This window comes from Bos indicus, chromosome 13 (genome assembly GCF_029378745.1).
Source record: "Bos indicus isolate NIAB-ARS_2022 breed Sahiwal x Tharparkar chromosome 13, NIAB-ARS_B.indTharparkar_mat_pri_1.0, whole genome shotgun sequence".
Lineage (NCBI taxonomy): Eukaryota > Metazoa > Chordata > Mammalia > Artiodactyla > Bovidae > Bos > Bos indicus.
Window position 1 is genome coordinate 23,628,164 of NC_091772.1, and position 17,375 is coordinate 23,645,538.

The 17,375-nt window shown below is 44.9% G+C and overlaps 1 long non-coding RNA gene across 1 annotated transcript in view; it reads left to right on the forward strand.

Moving 5' to 3' along the window:
- LOC139186454 (uncharacterized) overlaps positions 1-14,663 on the forward strand; it is a 60,152-nt gene extending 45,489 nt beyond the window's left edge. Inside the window, exon 3 of the long non-coding RNA XR_011570008.1 lies at positions 12,358-14,663. This is a non-coding gene — a long non-coding RNA (uncharacterized lncRNA). The remainder of the gene's footprint in view (positions 1-12,357) is intronic.
- Positions 14,664-17,375: the final 2,712 nt, after the last annotated feature.

A 17,375-nucleotide genomic window follows, 5' to 3' on the forward strand; every position in this document is an offset into this window, starting at 1 on the left:
AGCATAAAAGACATTTACCCCGAGTCCTAGTTATTGGAACATGTTTCTAACACCCTGGCTGTCCTAGTGGCTAGAAGCTTATTGCAGGAAGGTATTGTTTGCGTAATTAATTAATAGAAACAATAACTGGGCTCCTGAAACCCGCGCTGCCGGGTGCCGGGCGGAGGGCTGGACGGGAGGTGCTGGCCTGGCCGCTTCGGGAAGTACCGGCAGCGGTACCCGCGGGGCGCATCCATACCCAGGCTCACTCAACTTCCACGGTTTACTTAATTAGGAGAAACGCAGAAAGCAGACGAGCTCTATTTTACACACCGCACTTTCTCCTGTTGGGTCACTGGCGGAGCCCCTGTCTGCGGAGACATCCGGGCTCCATGCCTGGGGTTGAAAAATCCGCCTCCAGGGAGCGAAGGTCTTGTCGCTCCAGGCTATAAATATTAATAAGCTGAGAGGCCGGGGCATAATTATCTCTTTTTAATTGCAACTCAACCAAAAAATCCAGTCTCCTGCCACTCAGGCCCCACGAAGTCGGGAATGCTAGGTTTTGGTGTCAGGAGACTCCCTCGGTGCAAAGTCGTTCTTTGTATCCTCCGCCCAACATATAAACCATATGCTGCGCCTCTCGGCGTGTTAAAAGCACCCATGGAGAGATTTGAGCTGAAGGCCCTTCGCTCGCCTCATCCCCGGCCGCCTAGTGCGCCCTATTTGTCCCCCAGCTACCAGGGGACTTGGCCTCTATCCCCCCTCACCCTACCCCCGACCTCCTGCTACTTAAGCAATAGTGTGAAGAATTGAAAGAACTGGGGGCAGCTGCTCCAGGTTTGACCCGAAGGCACCTGTGGCGGCCTCGGCCCAGGTCCTGGGCGAGACCTGCGAGCTGCGGAAGGGCTCGGCTCCGCGGCGCCCGGGAGAGCAGTCCCAGCGTCCCGGGCGCTCCCGATCGTAGTCCCGGCCATCCGGTGCCCCGCCAGCCCGCTGCGCTCCTCCCTGTATCCCTAAGAAGCCGCACGCGCGGTGAAGCGGTGCAGGCCTGCTGAGGAGCCGCTGCTCCGTGGCTCAGCTAGCGCTCCCCAGGGTTGGAGGTTGGGGTGAATGCGTGGACTGGTACATGTTCCGTGCACACTCCCAGAGCGCCCCGGATGCTGAGAACTGCGCGAAGTTTCTGCGCGAAGCCCGGGAAGTCCAGCCCCTAGCTGGCTGCGCCCATTGCTCAGGCCTACAGGCGGCGAGCTCGCGGATGGCCGGGCCCTGGGAGTCGCCAAAAGGCGGGGGGTGAGGGCTCCCGCTTCCCGGCCCGCGGACTTCGACGGCGCAGCCCTACACTCAGGCCCGCGCCTCCCCTGAGTGTCCCCAGGGCTGGCAGAGCCGAAAGAAGGCCTCGTCATTCCCCAGGGGCGGGAACCATCAGCCGGGGAAGGCCCTGCGGAACCCAAGCGCCCAGGGCGCGGGAAGGAGCTCTACCGCGCTCCTCTCGGAAAAGCGGTGGAGGCCCGACACCCTGTCGCGAGGAGGCCCGGTCCGTCGGAGGCTCGAGGAGGTTTGGCCATCTGCGCGTCGACCTAATCAGTCATTCAGGTTTCTAAGGCACTATCGAAGGCCAAGAGGAGCTGCCTCGTTGTTTCTTGTCTTCTCATTGCCGCTTATTCGAATAGTTGTGTGCCAGCAAAGAGCTGCCCATGACAGAGGTGCTGTCCACTTCCTAGCGAGTTTATGAACATTTAAAATTATTAATGGTCATTTACTCGGTTCATTCCCACTTAAATTGCATCAAGAGGAAAGTTCAAAATGCAAAATAAGGATTTAGGTAAAACAACCGCAACAGTTAAGCTGCTGCTGCTAAGTCATGTCAGTGGTGTCCGACTCTGTGCGACCCCATAGACGGCAGCCCACCAGGCTCCCCCGTCCCTGGGATTCTCCAGGCAAGAACACTGGAGTGGGTTGCCATTTCCTTCAAGCTAGTACCCATTTTATTTTAATTAAAAATGCAAACCCATCGGGGAGGCCCAGTTAAAAGACACTCACTATTCAACCGGAAGTGTCGATTAGATTAGGGTGACCTCTGGTTGTCACCAAGTTTCGTGTCCACTGCAATGATAAAAAATAATAAGAGGTTGGATGCTTGTGCATGCTAAGTCTATTTGAAGAGTAGGCAGTTTCTCCAAGTCACTCCAGAGGCAAGATTGGGTTTTTGCTGATCAAATCAATTTCCTGTAGCAGGAACATGGGCTCCAGAGTCTACAGCAAGTGGTTAACTGAGGCTCGGAGTTGGGGAGGGTCCAGTTTTGGTGGTCAGGGCAGGGCATCAATGCTAGCACCATTAACACTGTGGTTTTGCATTTTCCCCTCTGCTTTCACCAGTTGGCACCCAGGTCACCTGTTTGGGAGAGTGACCCTGAGGGAGGAGGTAATGATGAGGGCACTGAGCTTCCAGACAAAGACAGGGGGCAGCAGTGGGCATCTGGACTGGCATGGATTTTTTTTTTTTTATTATTTCTGCATCCAGCCAGTGTCGAGTTAAAAAAGACAGAGCTCTATGAAGACAGCATGCAGTTGGCCTTCTCTAAAGAGAAATTTGGCTTGAGTTTCCTGTTTAGAATCAGGCTTAGAGGTTGCAAGGAGTAACATTCATTCTGTTGAATTCTTCTTTCTGCCATGGTGGGTGGAGACAGGCAGTGGTGGCAGGTGGGCAGCTGTTAAGGGCCTCCTGTCCCTAGAGCCCAGGAAGCATCTGGAAATCTGATAGTAGCAGTATTTCTCTGATTGTCTTGAAAACTCTTTCATCTCCACCAAGAAGGGTTTCACCAGGCTTAGCTGGTTGTTGGGACATTGTTCCTTGCTAATGGAATCTCTCTCCTCTCTCACCCCTGCTCCCCTACCCGCCCCCCCACCCCACACACATCTGCCCTTTTTGTATTTTGTGTTAAACTTTGTAGCTTGCTAAAGATCAAAGTCATGTACCAACTTGTCTCTCTGAAACCCTACCCACAAATCTAAGTCCTCTCTGGCAGTACAAGTCTGGAAGAACTTTTTAAATTGTGCTGGCTCAGCCTTACCCGGTTCCTCCTGGGGTGATGCAACACTAGAGTAGGGCCCAGAACGCTGCTGGATCTGTCACCACCGGCTGAGCCACTCTGAGGTGCCAGACTGGACAAGAGCTCTGTGGCATGATCTTCCCTCAACCCCTGGAGCTTTGAGGGGAGTCACAATATAACACCTTCCTCTTTGTAGGGCTTTAGAGCCAATAATGTTCTTGCCACTTCCTTGTAACAACTTCTTGTTATTTGTAGTCACAAACGAAGGAGAGACTGAAGCCCAGGGAGGTTAAGCATTTAGGCCATGGCCATGGAGAGGATCGGGTTCTTGTGAGTCTGATCTTGGGCTCTTGCTACCAGACCTGTCACTTTGAAGTCAGCAATAGACACTGTGAACTCTAACCAGTATTTCGTCCTGGAATTGGAACTGGATCTCCTCTCTGGCAAACACAATTTGGCTTCAATATATCAGTATATTCTTGGTCTTCCCTGGTGGCTCAGCTGGTAAAGAATCTGCCTGCAATGCGGGAGACCTGGGTTTGATTCCTGGGTTGGGAAGATCCCCTGGAGAAGGGAATGGCAACCCACTCCAGTATTCTGGCCTGGAGAATTCCATGGACTGTATAGTCCATGGGGTTGCAAAGAGTCGGATATGGCTGAGCGACTTTCACTTTCACTTCTGTTTGGCAAACACACCATCTTATAAGTAGAGAATCTAGTAGGTTCCTCATAAGAACCAGGGTGCAGTCCAGGCACCAGTGCCAAAGACAAAGGGGATCCCGGCCTTTCACAGGATGTGGCCTTCCAGTTGGAAGACGTTCCCCAAGTAAGAAGAAGCCTCTTTTCACAAAGACAGGGGGTTTTGCCCAGGTGGTAATAAGTCCCCCCTTTTCTCCTCTTCCCTCCCCTCCACACTTGCTTGACTCAGTGGACACTAGGCCCAGCAGCTTGCCTTGTTCATCAGTGAAGGCCAAGGACTGGGACTTTTTTTTCTCCTCAGAAGCTGCAGGGTGTGATGTTTAATAGCATTAGACATTCAACAACCTCAGATCTTAATGTCTCCTGAATTTTATATACCTGGGCACACCCACCATTCCCAGTCCTGAACAGCCAATCTGATCTACAGCTTTCACCTGGTTAGGTTTCAAGAAAATGAGACTGGGATCTAAAAGAATTGAATTTTTCTCTTTTTTGCTTGGATTTTCAGATTTGCTACTTAGGATTCCTCATGTCCTCAGTCCACTGGCATGAAGAATACTGGCATGAGGTAGGAAGGTGTATTGGAAGAAAGAAAATAGCAGTCTTTGATGGATAGGGCTGAGGTTAACGAAGCATTTGAAGATGTTTGTAAAACTACTTATAAATGTATGAAAATTACAACTCAGCTGCTGTTCACCAAAGCAGTGAGTCAAATTACTTGGCAACTGTGTTAAGCACTTAACATGTACTGACTCTTCACCTCCACAACCACCCTACAGTCATGACTATGGCTCTACCCACTTTACAGGTGAGAAAACTGAGGCACAGAGTTGTTCTGTAACAGTGCTGGTAAAAGTTCAGAGTCGGGATCTGACTAAATCTTGTTCCCCTGTGAATTAATGCTGAGTCATCAATCAGACAGGTTTAGCTGGTTTCACAGAAGCTGTGGTCACTAATGCCAAGTGGCTTCATTTGGGAAGTGAATTCTTCACTCTCTTAGCAAGAATGCATTTTAAATTTTCTTTCTCCTCTTTCCTCCCTGCCCCTTCACCCTTGGAGCTGAGATTCCTGTGGCTGAGCCACAGGCTGAGGAAGGTGGCAAGTGGTTAAATGCGATGATTTGCCGCTATTCATTCCTCTTGTAACCTACGTCCCAAATGACTCTGAATCCAGCTGAGCCGAAGTGTTCAAAGAAAATACATGTTACCAGCCATCCAACATCCATGGTGCCTTGAGTCAGTAATGACAGTGCCTTTTACACAATTGCATGTATTTAGTCTACAAAGCATATTCACACACAGTCTCTCATTTTAGGTATTTCCTCTTGGCACTTGGGGCCTTATCTCGAAATATGGAATGCAAGGCTGGCTCCCTTGTTAGAAAGATCCCAGGCTGGGCCAGCTGCCCCAGATGGAACCCAGTGACTCACTGTGCCCTCTTGTGCCCTTGGAAGGAGAAAAATGTAAACATGCCTGCCAGCTTCACAATCGAAAGGAGGCAGTCTTACCCAGACACTTTTCCCCAGGGTTTTCCCTTCATGACACCTTGTACTATTTGTTCACATTTCAGTGCATTTCCTCTAAATTGTTCTCATCCTCTCCTGGGAAATCGGAGTTTAGAAACCCTTCCATCCATGAGCTAAACCTCAGCGTGGCACAAAGACGCTTTTTTGCCTCACCTTCTGTCCTAACAAATCCAAATCCTAAATTCAGCCAAGAGACTGAATTTAGGACATCGAGTGGATTTCTCTAGAAAGGGATGTGTGTGTGTGTTTTTTTTAATTTCAGACATCTTTTTTCTCTTTTGCTCTTTCTCTTTGGCAAGACAGAAAGTGGAATGGTCCACATGCAGGCTTCTTCCTGAGTAGAAGAATCAAGTGAGGTTCCCCTGTGTATATGCATTTGGCTACTGCATCTATTCTATTTGGACAACTTGTAGGATTCTGACCTCCCTCTGCCATTTTTGCAGGCCTGGGATGAGGGCAAGGTGAATGAGCTATGTGCCTTGTGCACAGAATTTCAGGAGATACCAAAAAACTCAGTGGTCAAGATAAATATTTTAACGCAATATTTAAAGAAAAATCAACATCAACACAAAAAAATCCACAATGAACAAATGATAAAAATTTTCAATAAAAACAGTATGATTGACATTTCCTTTTGCCTCAAGCTTCAGTCTGGCTTGTCACAGCACTGCCTTCTTATTTATCTTTCTCTTAAATCAGAGGAAATGAGAGCGGCAGCAGGGATAAAGCTAACTGAAATCGATGTAATAAAGCAGAGAAATGAGACGTGAACAGAATAAAACCAAACGTAAAATAATGCGTTGAAAAGAATAAAAAGAAAATGAAAAGGAATGCTTAGATTAATATACACACAGCTTTTTATCAATGCCAGTGAAAGATTTTCAGAGAAAATTATTTGACCCTCAAGCTATTGTTTCAGTGATTATTAAACGCTTAGCTGTAGTTCAAAACATTTTTAGACACGTGTATTTTCCCTAATCCTACAGACATTTTTTTTTTTTAAATAAAGTATTCTGTGCTTTTAGAGTGCTTTATTTTTCAGAGCACTTTTTTGGGGGCATATTATTTCATTTATTCTCACATAGAGTTAGATAGGGCATGTTATCTTTTCTCAGAAAAAATGAATAGGTAGGATTGGGGAAGATAAGGAAAAGCTGTTTTCTGAGTGCCAGGCATGGTGCTACATTCTTTACATATGTTGTTTTATTTATCCTGATGTATGGATATGACCAGCTCCTTTTTACAGATCAATAAGCTGAAATCCAGGGGGACTGGTTAATTAACTAATAATATTCTCAGAATATTTATTTGCCAAAAAGCTTATGGTATCATATTCTCGTGCTTTTGGTTATTAGTATAATAAAATTTTTGAAAGACTAATTAGACCAAGAAGTTACCAATAACTCCAAACAATGTATAACTCCAGAAGTTTTTCTATGACTCTGTATTTAGTCAGAATACCTCTTAAGATTTTCTCTTTGCTTCTTCTGAATAACCTTATCTATATCTATGCCAGAGTGAGTCAACTTCTAAAGCCCTAGTTTAATAGAAATACAGAAATTCTCTTAAAAGTGGAAATATTTTGATCTAAGTAGATGTAAATGACTGGTTAGGAAAGTAATTTAGTATTTTTTCTTCTCTGCAAAGTACATTTGGTTGGTTTAATATGCTAAAATGAAAGTGAAGTGAAAGTGTTAAGTCATCTTCTCCAGGGGATCTTCCCGACCCAGGGATCAAACCCAGGTCTCCTGCATTGCAGGCAGACGCTTTAACCTCTGAGCCACCAGGGAAGCGCCTTAAAGTCATTAGTCACTTCCAACTCTGCGACCCCATGGATGGTAACCCACCAGGCTCCTCTGTCCATGGGATTTTCCAGGCAGGAAGACTGGAGTGGTTTGCCATTCCCTTCTCCAGGGGATCTTCCTGACCCAGGGATCAAACCTGGGTCTCCCGCATAGCAGGCAGATTACTGTCCGAGCCACCAGGGAAGCTCTAAGTATATGCCAAAGTGTAGAATTGTTCTCCTATGTGCCCTGATTGTAGTACATAGTTTAATTTTATAAATAGAAACATGACAACATTAAAATCATGTTTAGTTGACGGCAGAGCCTGGTGGGCTGCCATCTATGGGGTTGCACAGAGTCGGATACGACTGAAGCGACTTAGCAGTAGCAACCCTACCCTTATACATCTTTTTTATTTTTGAACACTGCATTCACATGAAGAATTTCAATAAGAGTAAACAATATTATTTTATATATTATTTAATATATTATTTTATAAACATCTCATGATTTCTATAGACTTCATACTAAGAAAATATGCACTTTAAAAATAAATATGAGGGACTTCCCTGGCTGTCCAGTGGTTAGGACTTCCACAGCAGGGGGCATGAGTTTGATTCCTAGACTAGAAATTAAGATCCTGAATCCCTCACAACATGGCCAACAAATAAATAAATAAAACCTATGATCCTTTAAAAAAAAGTTTATATGATATCACTTCAGGCTTACAGAAGCCTCGGAAGATAGGTTTTGTTAGTCTTCTTCCACAAACGTGGAATCTGAGGCAGCAGACACAGGAAGGGGCTGAGATAGGATTCAGAGTCAGCTTAGGACACCCTCCTCCAATGGGTGCTCAGTCACTGTGACAATCAGGCTGCCGGGCATCTATCTGTAGTCTTTTATTGATCAGTTTCCAGGGAAGAAAAGAATCCTTAAGGCTCTTCGTAGGCCCAGTCATATTGCTCTCTGAAGGGGTTGCAGGAGTGTATAATCCTTCCAGCAAAGAAGAAAGAGAACCACCCTCAACTTCACCTGGTTAACTTTGGATGTTGTTAATTACTTTAAAAAGATGCTCCCATGCAGGTGTAAAGTCAGACTGTGGGGTTGTTTTAATGTGTATTTCTTTGATTATAAAATGAGGGCAGAAATATTTTTGAAACATTTGCTAATTTGTCTTTCCTCTTGCATGTAAATTGTGGTTAATATACTTTGCCCATTTATTTACAGGGGTCAATTTTTTAAATGAACTTGAATGATGTTTTTTATTTTATCCATAATAATCCTCGTCTTTCAGAGGTGATTAAAATATTATCCAAGCCTGTGGCTGATTTTGTGATTTTTTTTTTTTTTTTTTTGTAGACTACATTTAAAGAGAATAATTCCATGATTTAAATGATCAATTTTGCAGCACTGCCAGATGACTCGGTGGTGATTTGACTATACAGTAGTATTTATCAAAACTAATTGAAGTTGATCATTTGAAGATAATTAGGGGTGAGCTTCCTCAACTCTAACAGATTAAGCTCAAGCTTCGGGGGGAAATGAAACATACTTCTGCATTTTCTGTCCCTGAAATCAGAAGTTCTTAAATAGAATCATGTAACAAGTAAGCTTATGTAGCCTCTGTTTTTCTTTAAAGATAATAAACTTATATTTATTTTAATAGAAACCAGCATAGACATCTCTGATTTTTATGTTTTTTAGTTCTAAAAACATTTTAAAGCAAAGAACAGGAACAATATTTCATTTGGATCAACATGAGCAATCTGAAAGAGTAGATAGTATTAACACAGATTGAGTCCTCACTTCTCTCTCCCTGTACTTTCCCGAAATGGAAAATAAAAATTTTTTGTAATCTTACTAGGTAGTCAGACAGCCTCCGGGGACTACACATGACTGTTCTCCCCTAATCATAAAGGCTTTCTGAGGTGGAAATACCATGTATATCAGAGTTATTTTTCTAGTTTAATATGATGTCTGCCTATATGCCTTAAATATGTGCATTTTAGCAAGCAACCTCTCTCCCCTCCCCCAACACTGAATCTTTTAAGACTCATTCATAGAGATTTTTAATTTTTCTTTCTTTTTTTTTTTTAACAAATCTGCTCAAAGGTAGTTACTAGGGCCCAAGTACACACCCATGGGATGGAAAGAGGTGGCCTGACTAGAAGGTGTTACTCTTCCCTGCCAAATTCCCCCGCCCCCACTGCACACAAAGCCCCTGTTTTGTAAAGGTTCACCCCTGGATTATTCTCACTTCTCCAGAGTCCTGAAGAGTGACACTAACAACTGGGTTGTAACCAGGGCCAGCACCAGGAATGAATTATAATCCCTCTCTTCTTTCTTTTTAATATAGGAGAATCTGTATCTGTGGCCATCGTGAAAGGCTGGTTTTTTGTTGTTGTTTGCTGCCAATTAGGAAGGCAACACATCTAAGTATAAAAAGAAGTCAGGAAATAAAACGTTTCTAGAGCAGTGCCTGCACTTGGTGGGCCGTCTGGCAGTTCTGGCCCTTGACTTCATTGCCACCATTAACATTTGCCCAGCCACTCTTCCTTTCCAGAAAAGTGGCCAGAAGCAGGGGCCTCTCATTTCTCTTGGAGACCATCAGCTTTCATCAAAGCTCTGCCCCCAACAATGGGTTACATACTCTTAGAACATCTGAAGGGCTTTGCTGAGGCAAAGTTAAAAAAAAATTTCAAATGAGTTGGTACAGGTTATATTTTACTTCCAACAGATGCTACAAAATTGTTCAAAGCACAGTAGCTTCAGAAAACAGGATATCCTTGAACCATGAAGTTAATTTGACCCAGGTGGTGTCCAAAATACCAAGGAATCATACTGAGACGGGTTCACTGTCAGTGTTCCTTGATCCCACCCCCTCTCATTCTGATACGCTGCACTCTACCATCTATTTATCCTTTGGCTTTCCTTTTTCAATTTTGACATCACTACAGGTACTTTTCTTTTTGAAATGTGTCAGTGAGCCAACTGTATACCTAAGGCTTGAAATGCCTCCTTAAAAATCTCAACATGCACCTATCAAAGCAGCTTACAAAGCCCTTTTTTGAGAAATAGGAGTTGGAAACTGTGTCCTCTGGTGGATGGTACATCTTCCTTTTAAAGAAAGCCAATTTACTTTCAACCAATGGATTGTTTATATTTTTTTAAAAAAACTCACCTAATCTTCTTCCTATGTGAAGAGAGAGGTAGCCATTTATTGTAAAGACCCAGAAAAACCCAATGAGAGGGTCTTCCTTGGCGAAAGACCATTTTCCAATGCAGGGGCTGTGGGTTTGATCCCTGGTCAGGGACCTAAGATCCACATGCCTCTCGACCAAAAAACCAAGACAGAAAACAGAAACAACATTGTAATAAATTTAATACATTAAAAAAAAAAAAAAACCAATGAGAGGATAAAGGGAGTAACTCATAATTCTTCAGGTTTGAATTTGGCAGCCAAATACTTATTTCAATATAGTTGTTGCATTCTAGATTCTTATGCTCATCAGCAGTGCTTGGCAATTTGGGTAGAAGACCAGAACTATTTACTTCTCTGAGGTCAAGTATTAGATAAGAGCATTTTCTGTCACAGGTGCTCTTCAAAACAAGCTCAGGTGTCACTGGGATATGAAAGTGAGTGGCACGTTGATCTTATTGTTAGTAGCTTTTAATGGAATGCAAGGACCTTCGTTTCATGAGTTCAGTCACTCATTCAGTAAACATTTAGTACATGCCTGTTGCACACCCTCACTGAAAGAAACACCTGACATAGATACTAGAGGAATCAAACCATGCCATTGTGGCTGCAATTTCGTTATTAAGTAAAATGCAATTTTATTAAGTATTCTGAACACTCTGTCCAGCTAAGTGTTATGACCCTGATTTTAAACACCAGAGAGCTGGCTCAGAGAGCTGAGCCTTGCATGGCTTATCTGTCTCAAGCTGGTAGCAGTGGAGCCAGGGTTGGTCCCACTTGGCCTAAATCCAGGTTTGAACCTGAAATCCCTTTAGGTCTCTGACAAGTTCTCGTTCAAAAGAATACTGAGAATGAAATAAAGGTAAGACGGTTGAAATTGGGGAAGTCAAGGCAAGTGTCAACTAAAGTCACTTGATGGCCTTTCCTGTCTCTGACTGAGGCTGTGGATCTATTTTTAGATCATATTATTCCATACTGTTGTTGCCTGTTTCCTTACTAAGCCATCACTCTTTAATTTAAAATTGTAGTAAGTGTATTTTTCTAGGCCTCTGGTCATCAGTCCCCACTGGTCTCTAAAACCTTGCAGCTTCCCAGGGCTCAAAGAAACCTGACCCACCTCCTCTAGGGAGCCCTCCTGGATCACCCAGGCTTTCTCCACATGCTCCTCCTGAACTATTTTCCCCTTCATGACCAGGGCAGGCCCTCTCTCCTCCACTGCTTTTGTATTCTTTCTGGTTCCTAATAAATATTTGCTGAATGTAGGAACACCACTTACTGTTTTTGAGCAACCACAAAGGTGAAAAGGGCTGAATGTGTGTCAAGTTCCCTGAAAAAAGCAAGACCTTGGCAGGTGGGAAGGATCTACCAAAAATCACTGTTAGTTCGTTAATCCCCCAAAGGGGCTGGTCCAATGGAAGCAGAGTCCATGGTTCATAAAGACTGGATAAATGTTTTATATGGAAAATAAATTAGCAAATTCACGGTCAAATTCCAAATAGCCAGCAAGCATGGAAAGTCAAAGTTTAACTTCCTTAAAAAAAACCTGTCACCAGTAGCCAGATGACAGAGCCTGTCAGAAAAACCATGTGTCACTTTGGAAACAGATTGCTAACTGACACACGGCATTCTTTCCCGGGCCCATCCCTGCAGACTGGAAGAAGAGTGAAATCTTGCAACACCATTTGTCATTTGACTGTACAAAAGTTTCCCTTTAATTTTGAGGGTATTTTGAAGTTACATAGATTTCCACCTATGAGAAGGAGTGTCTGTCATGAGAGTCTTTTATGGGAAGTAAAATATATTTGAGAATTAACTCCGATTACATCATTTCATGTAATTTGGGGTTTGGCTCATGGCAGACATGTTATGAGTCAGCTAAGGCAGATGCGGCTCATTTCTTTGTCATACAGACTTCCCAAATCTGGCCCTAAGTGCTAAGCATATCATCATTTAATCAACCTAATGGGGAAGTAAGAATTGCCAGGCTAAAAATATGTCAAAATATTCCAAGAGACTGATAGAACAGTGATGAGAGAAAGAAAAGAGTATGCTGGTGGAATAAATGAACCTTGCTCACAACCCATCTGTTTAAGAACAGGCGTTTATTTGTTCGTTTGCCAGGTGCGGTGGTAGGTGTGGAAGAAACAACATGAAGTTGACAGAACTGCCATTCCCAAGAAAGTGGTGGTGAGCAGAGCGTGCCCTGCATTGTTAGAAGCATTGTGATGAATGTAAATGCCCCACGGCCCTCGAAGGATTCCCCGAATTCACTTCTGGAAAGTCAAACTTCCTCAGGTCCCCCATTCATGACATCTTACACTTAAAAATCACACACAAATAGAATACTGATCCTCTTAATGCCGAAGAGACGGGACCTGGTGTCTCAGGGCAGGCCTATTTACTAAGCACAGCCCTACATTTTTTTTTTTTTTTTTTGCTCAAAAGAAACATCAGCTTACTATGGCTCATGGGTGAAATTCAAGCATGACAAATGTCCAATTTAAAAATAAAGCCTTACTAATACAAAAGGCGTGACAGAAAGAATACAGGCATTAGAGGCTGACAGATCCAGGCTCCAATCCTTCTTCAGTTGCATGGTAGAGGGTGGGTTTCTCAGCCGGGCACACAGTAATTGGTAGCTAATGCTATGGATGATTATAAATATCAGTCATGAAAGCACTTAATTTGTAGGAACAACTGCCCCCAAAAGGAAAAGGCTCAAACTGCTCTGACGGTGTGACTGGGGCTCTTGGGGAAGCAATCAGCACTAAGAGTGACTTGGAAGAAAGGATTTATGATGGGAATTAGCTGATTGCTGTCCATGAGGTGGGCAGGGATGGCAATAGGGAAGATGATCTGGAGGCAAATGGAGGAGAGTGGGGACTGACTGGAATCCACAGGGTTCTGGAATCTGCATTTTCTCTCACTGAATGAAACCTTGAGTCCCAGGAGGCCTGCAGAGGAGCTGGTACCGAGGACCCAGGTCTCAGGAATGAGGCAGGAGTGGCTGGAGCTCAGTGGGAGCTGCAGAGGCCGCAGGCCAGGGGCTGCTCCACCCCGACGGGTGAGCCAGCAGGTCATGGGCAGGCGTTGCAGCACCCCTGCTGTCCTGTCCTGACCTTCAGCATGTCCTGCCACCTCCCTTCTGCTTCCAAATCCAGTGCAAATTTCTCCTGGCTGAATCTCCCTGGGAACCTTTCTGGGCAGAGCGCTTAGAGGAACAGTTTCAGCTTAATTCAGTGACGCAAAACAAACCTCTCCAGCTGGGAAATGTGCACTGCCCTGCAGCTTCAGAACAGGCTTCTCTGCCTCTCTCCGGTTTCCTGTCCCTCCTCACTCTGCCCCTACCCCACCCAACCCTTCACACTTTCACAGATCTCTGTGGAGGACTCACATTGTTCCAGGCACTACATTAGATTCAGAGGATAAGATCGTGAGAGAAAACAGCCGTGATATCTACCCTCGTGACTCGTACATCGACAGAGTGAGAGACATTAATTAAATAACCACACACATAAGTGTAAATTTTCAACATGGTAGCGCCAAGGAAGCCAGGTGGCTCAGTGGTAAAGAATCCGCCTGCTAATGCAGGAGATATAAGAGATAAGGGTTCGATCCCTGGGTCCAGAAGATCCCTTGGAGGAGGAAATGGCAATCCACTCCAGTATTCTTGCCTGGGAAATCCCATGGACAGAGGGGCTTGGAGGGCTCCAGCCCTTGGGGTCACCAAGAGTTGTACACAACTGAGCACGCATGAGGCAAATGCCATGGAAGAAAGGGTATCTGGTCTCTTGAAAAAGCACAAAGGGAGGATTTCACCTAACCTTGAAAACCTGGTGATTAGAGTATCACTTCTCTAAAATCTCCAGATGTATCTAGAAGCATTGGTAATGCTATTGGTTTTCATTGACTCCTAAGGTGAGTCTCAGACCATCACCATCACTGATACACAACTGTCACAGTGGACCAGAATGAGGGAGGCCAAATTATATTAAAATCTGGAGAGATTTCTCCAAGCTGTGTTATTTGACAAGCTAATTTTTTAGGAAATTCCAGTTCATGTACTGACAGAACACTGAGTCACAGATAAGGGGACTGGAATGAAAATTTCATGTGGTGCTCCCCCTCGTCCCAGGTTGCTTACCCAGAATGCCAGTAGAACATCCCATTGACTGAGTCCTTTTCCAACAGTAAGACCTGGTACCACTTAGATTTTCTATAAATGCGGCTTCTCCTTTGGTAAATGCAAAATTTAAATATGCTCCAACTGTTTGAAAATGGTGACTTACTTTTTCCAAGGTAGCATCCAAGTACTGACATAATATGTCAGCAGCTTCTTTTTCTTGTTCTCTATCTGCAGCAGCAGCCAGGGTCCTTGCCACATGATAGGTGCTCAGTAAGCATCCTGATATTGTCAGGCTGCTATCACAAATACCATATTCCTGGTGACTTATGAACAACAGGAGTTTATTTCTTACACTTTTGGAGGCTGGCAAGTCCAAGATCAAGGTGTTGGCAGATTTGGTGTCTGCTGAGAGCCCACTTCCAGGTTCTTACTGTAACCTAATTAGGAGGAAGGGGTGAGGAAGCTTTCTGGGGTCTCTAAGGGCACTAAACCCATCCATGAGGGCTCCACCCTCATGACCTAATCATTCCTAAAGACCTCACCTTCAAATACCATCACAGTGGGGATTAGGTTTCAATATATGAATTTTAGCTGAGATACAAGCATTCAGTCCACAGCAGTAAATATTAGTTGAATGAATGACTCCATCAAAATGATTGGTTAGATGTCAAGATCTGCTTGGCAACTTAGATTGCTAAACTGTAGCAAGTATTTCACCTTCTCCCAACAGTAGAAGATTATAAAAGGTTTTATGGGACTTCCCTGGTAGTCCAGTCATTAAGACTCTGAGCTCCCAATGCAGGGGTCATGGGTTCTATTCCTGACTGGGGAACTAAGATCCCACATGCCTCGAGGTGTAGCTGATAAAAAGAGTATAAAAGGTTTCATATTTGAGTCAGCGTAGTGTTAGTCTCTCAGTTGTGTCCAACTCTTTGGGACTCTGTGGACTATAGCCCATAGACTCCTTTGTCCATGGAATTTTCCAGGCAAGAATACTGGAGTGGGTTGCCATTCCCTTCTCCAGGGGAATCAAATCCAGGTCTCCTGCATTGCAGGCAGATTCTTTACAGTCTGAGCCACCAGGGAAGCCCATATTTGAATCAGGATTTGCCCAGATTAAGGTGTTTCTGTGCCCCTGATTACTAATTTGTCTTTGACCTTCAGCTCTGTAATGACCTTTGGGTTCTCCAGACCTGGGTGGGAAGAGTTGTCTGGTGTTGACTCACTCCTTAGTCACCATCTCTGACTCTTGTAAGCCCCCCAACCCACCTTGTCCCTGTGGTTTGCTCTGTACTCAGTTTGCACAGATTCAGCTTTCTGTTTCTTGATTTTTGTTTTATGTCTGATTTTACTGCCACTGCCCATTGCCCACTTGACCACAGTTGCCAAACCTCCAGCATATGAGGACCAGTATGCCAGCTGAGGGCCAGCAGGCTGAAATGCCACGTGAGTAGGTTGCCCGATGTCCACAAGGCAGCTGCCAGCATGCTGGGTGCTGCCAAATGGTGCTATCACAGACATCCCAGGAGTGATTTTCCAGAGCTCCACTGTCTAGGTGTAGAGTGAGTGATGGGGCTAGTCCTAGTCCTTAACATTCCTTTGAAATTTGATGCTGCCAAGTCACTTCAGTTGTGTCCAACTCTGTGCGACCCCATAGACGGCAGTCCACCAGGCTCCCCGTCCCTGGGATTCTCCAGGCAAGAACACTGGAGTGGGTTGCCATTTCCTTCTCCAATGCATCAAAGTGAAAAGTGAAAGTGAAGTCATTCAGTCGTGTCCAACTCCTAGCGACCCCATGGACTGCAGCCTACCAGGCTCCTCCATCCATGGGATTTTCCAGGCAAGAGTACTGGAGTGGGATGCCATTGCCTTCTCCAGAAATTTGATGCTAGTCTCATCTTTTTGGTAATATTTTTGCTTTAAAAAGAGAACTTTTCTGAGTATAAAAGGAAAACATGCTCATTATAGATAATTCTGCCACAAGGTAGGAGCCTTGCCTTTTGGTGTATGTGTTGCCGAAGCCACAGGGACCAGTTCCTTCCTAGTGGAGGGCACTGCACACAGCCCCAGCACTAGACATTACAGTCCCCGATGCTGCCAGAGCATGTTCCTGGAGCACAAATCTCATCTTGTTACTCAGGGCTTAGGTCAGCTGGTTCTTGAAAGGAGGACTTGGGCAAAGTTCTGCTCAGTAGCTCACAGATACCTCAGTAGAAGTAGGGTGAAGGCCCAGGGGCTGGAGCAGGAGTCAATCCCCATGAGAAAACAAATGGTAACCTCTGCATCATTGGATTTAAACAAATAAATATTTATTTATTTATTTATTATTTTTGGCTACGCTAGGTCTTCATTGCTGCTCAGGCTTTTTCTCTAGTTGTGGCAAGTGAGGACTGCTCTCCAACTGTGGTACATGGGCTTTTCATTGTGGTGGCTTCTCTTGTTGCAGAGCACAGGCTCTCGGGTGCATAGGCTTCAGTAGCTGCGGCACATGGGCTCAGCAGTTGCGGCTCCCAGGCTCTATGACACCAGCCGAAAAATTGTGTCACATGGACTTAGTTGCTCTGAGGCATGTGGGATCCTCCCGGACCAGAGATCAAACCCGCAGATCTCCCTGCATCAGCAGGCAGATTCCTTACCACTGGACCACCAGAGAAGCCCCGTCATTGCATTTTTGATCTGTCCTCACAGGACACAGGCTTCCTCTCCCAACTTGCATATTCTCAGGGAACAACCACCTTCACATCTCACACTAAGAAATCCCCACCTGAAAGTCCCATGTGTGGAAGGTTCTATGATGACTCCTCCCACCTTGTAAAGCAGTGTGGGCTTTATTGCTTGTTCAGACATCTGGAAACAGTGCCTGGCTGGTGTGACTGAGGGACCAGAGCTGCCAGCCAGAGCAGCATATTCTCTCATTCTGACGGCTGTCACCATTGCCTTTTGTTTATAAACTGTTAGAGCAATTAGAAAACGCTGTAAATTCAAATCAACTGGAGAGGAGTCCTAGTCTGGG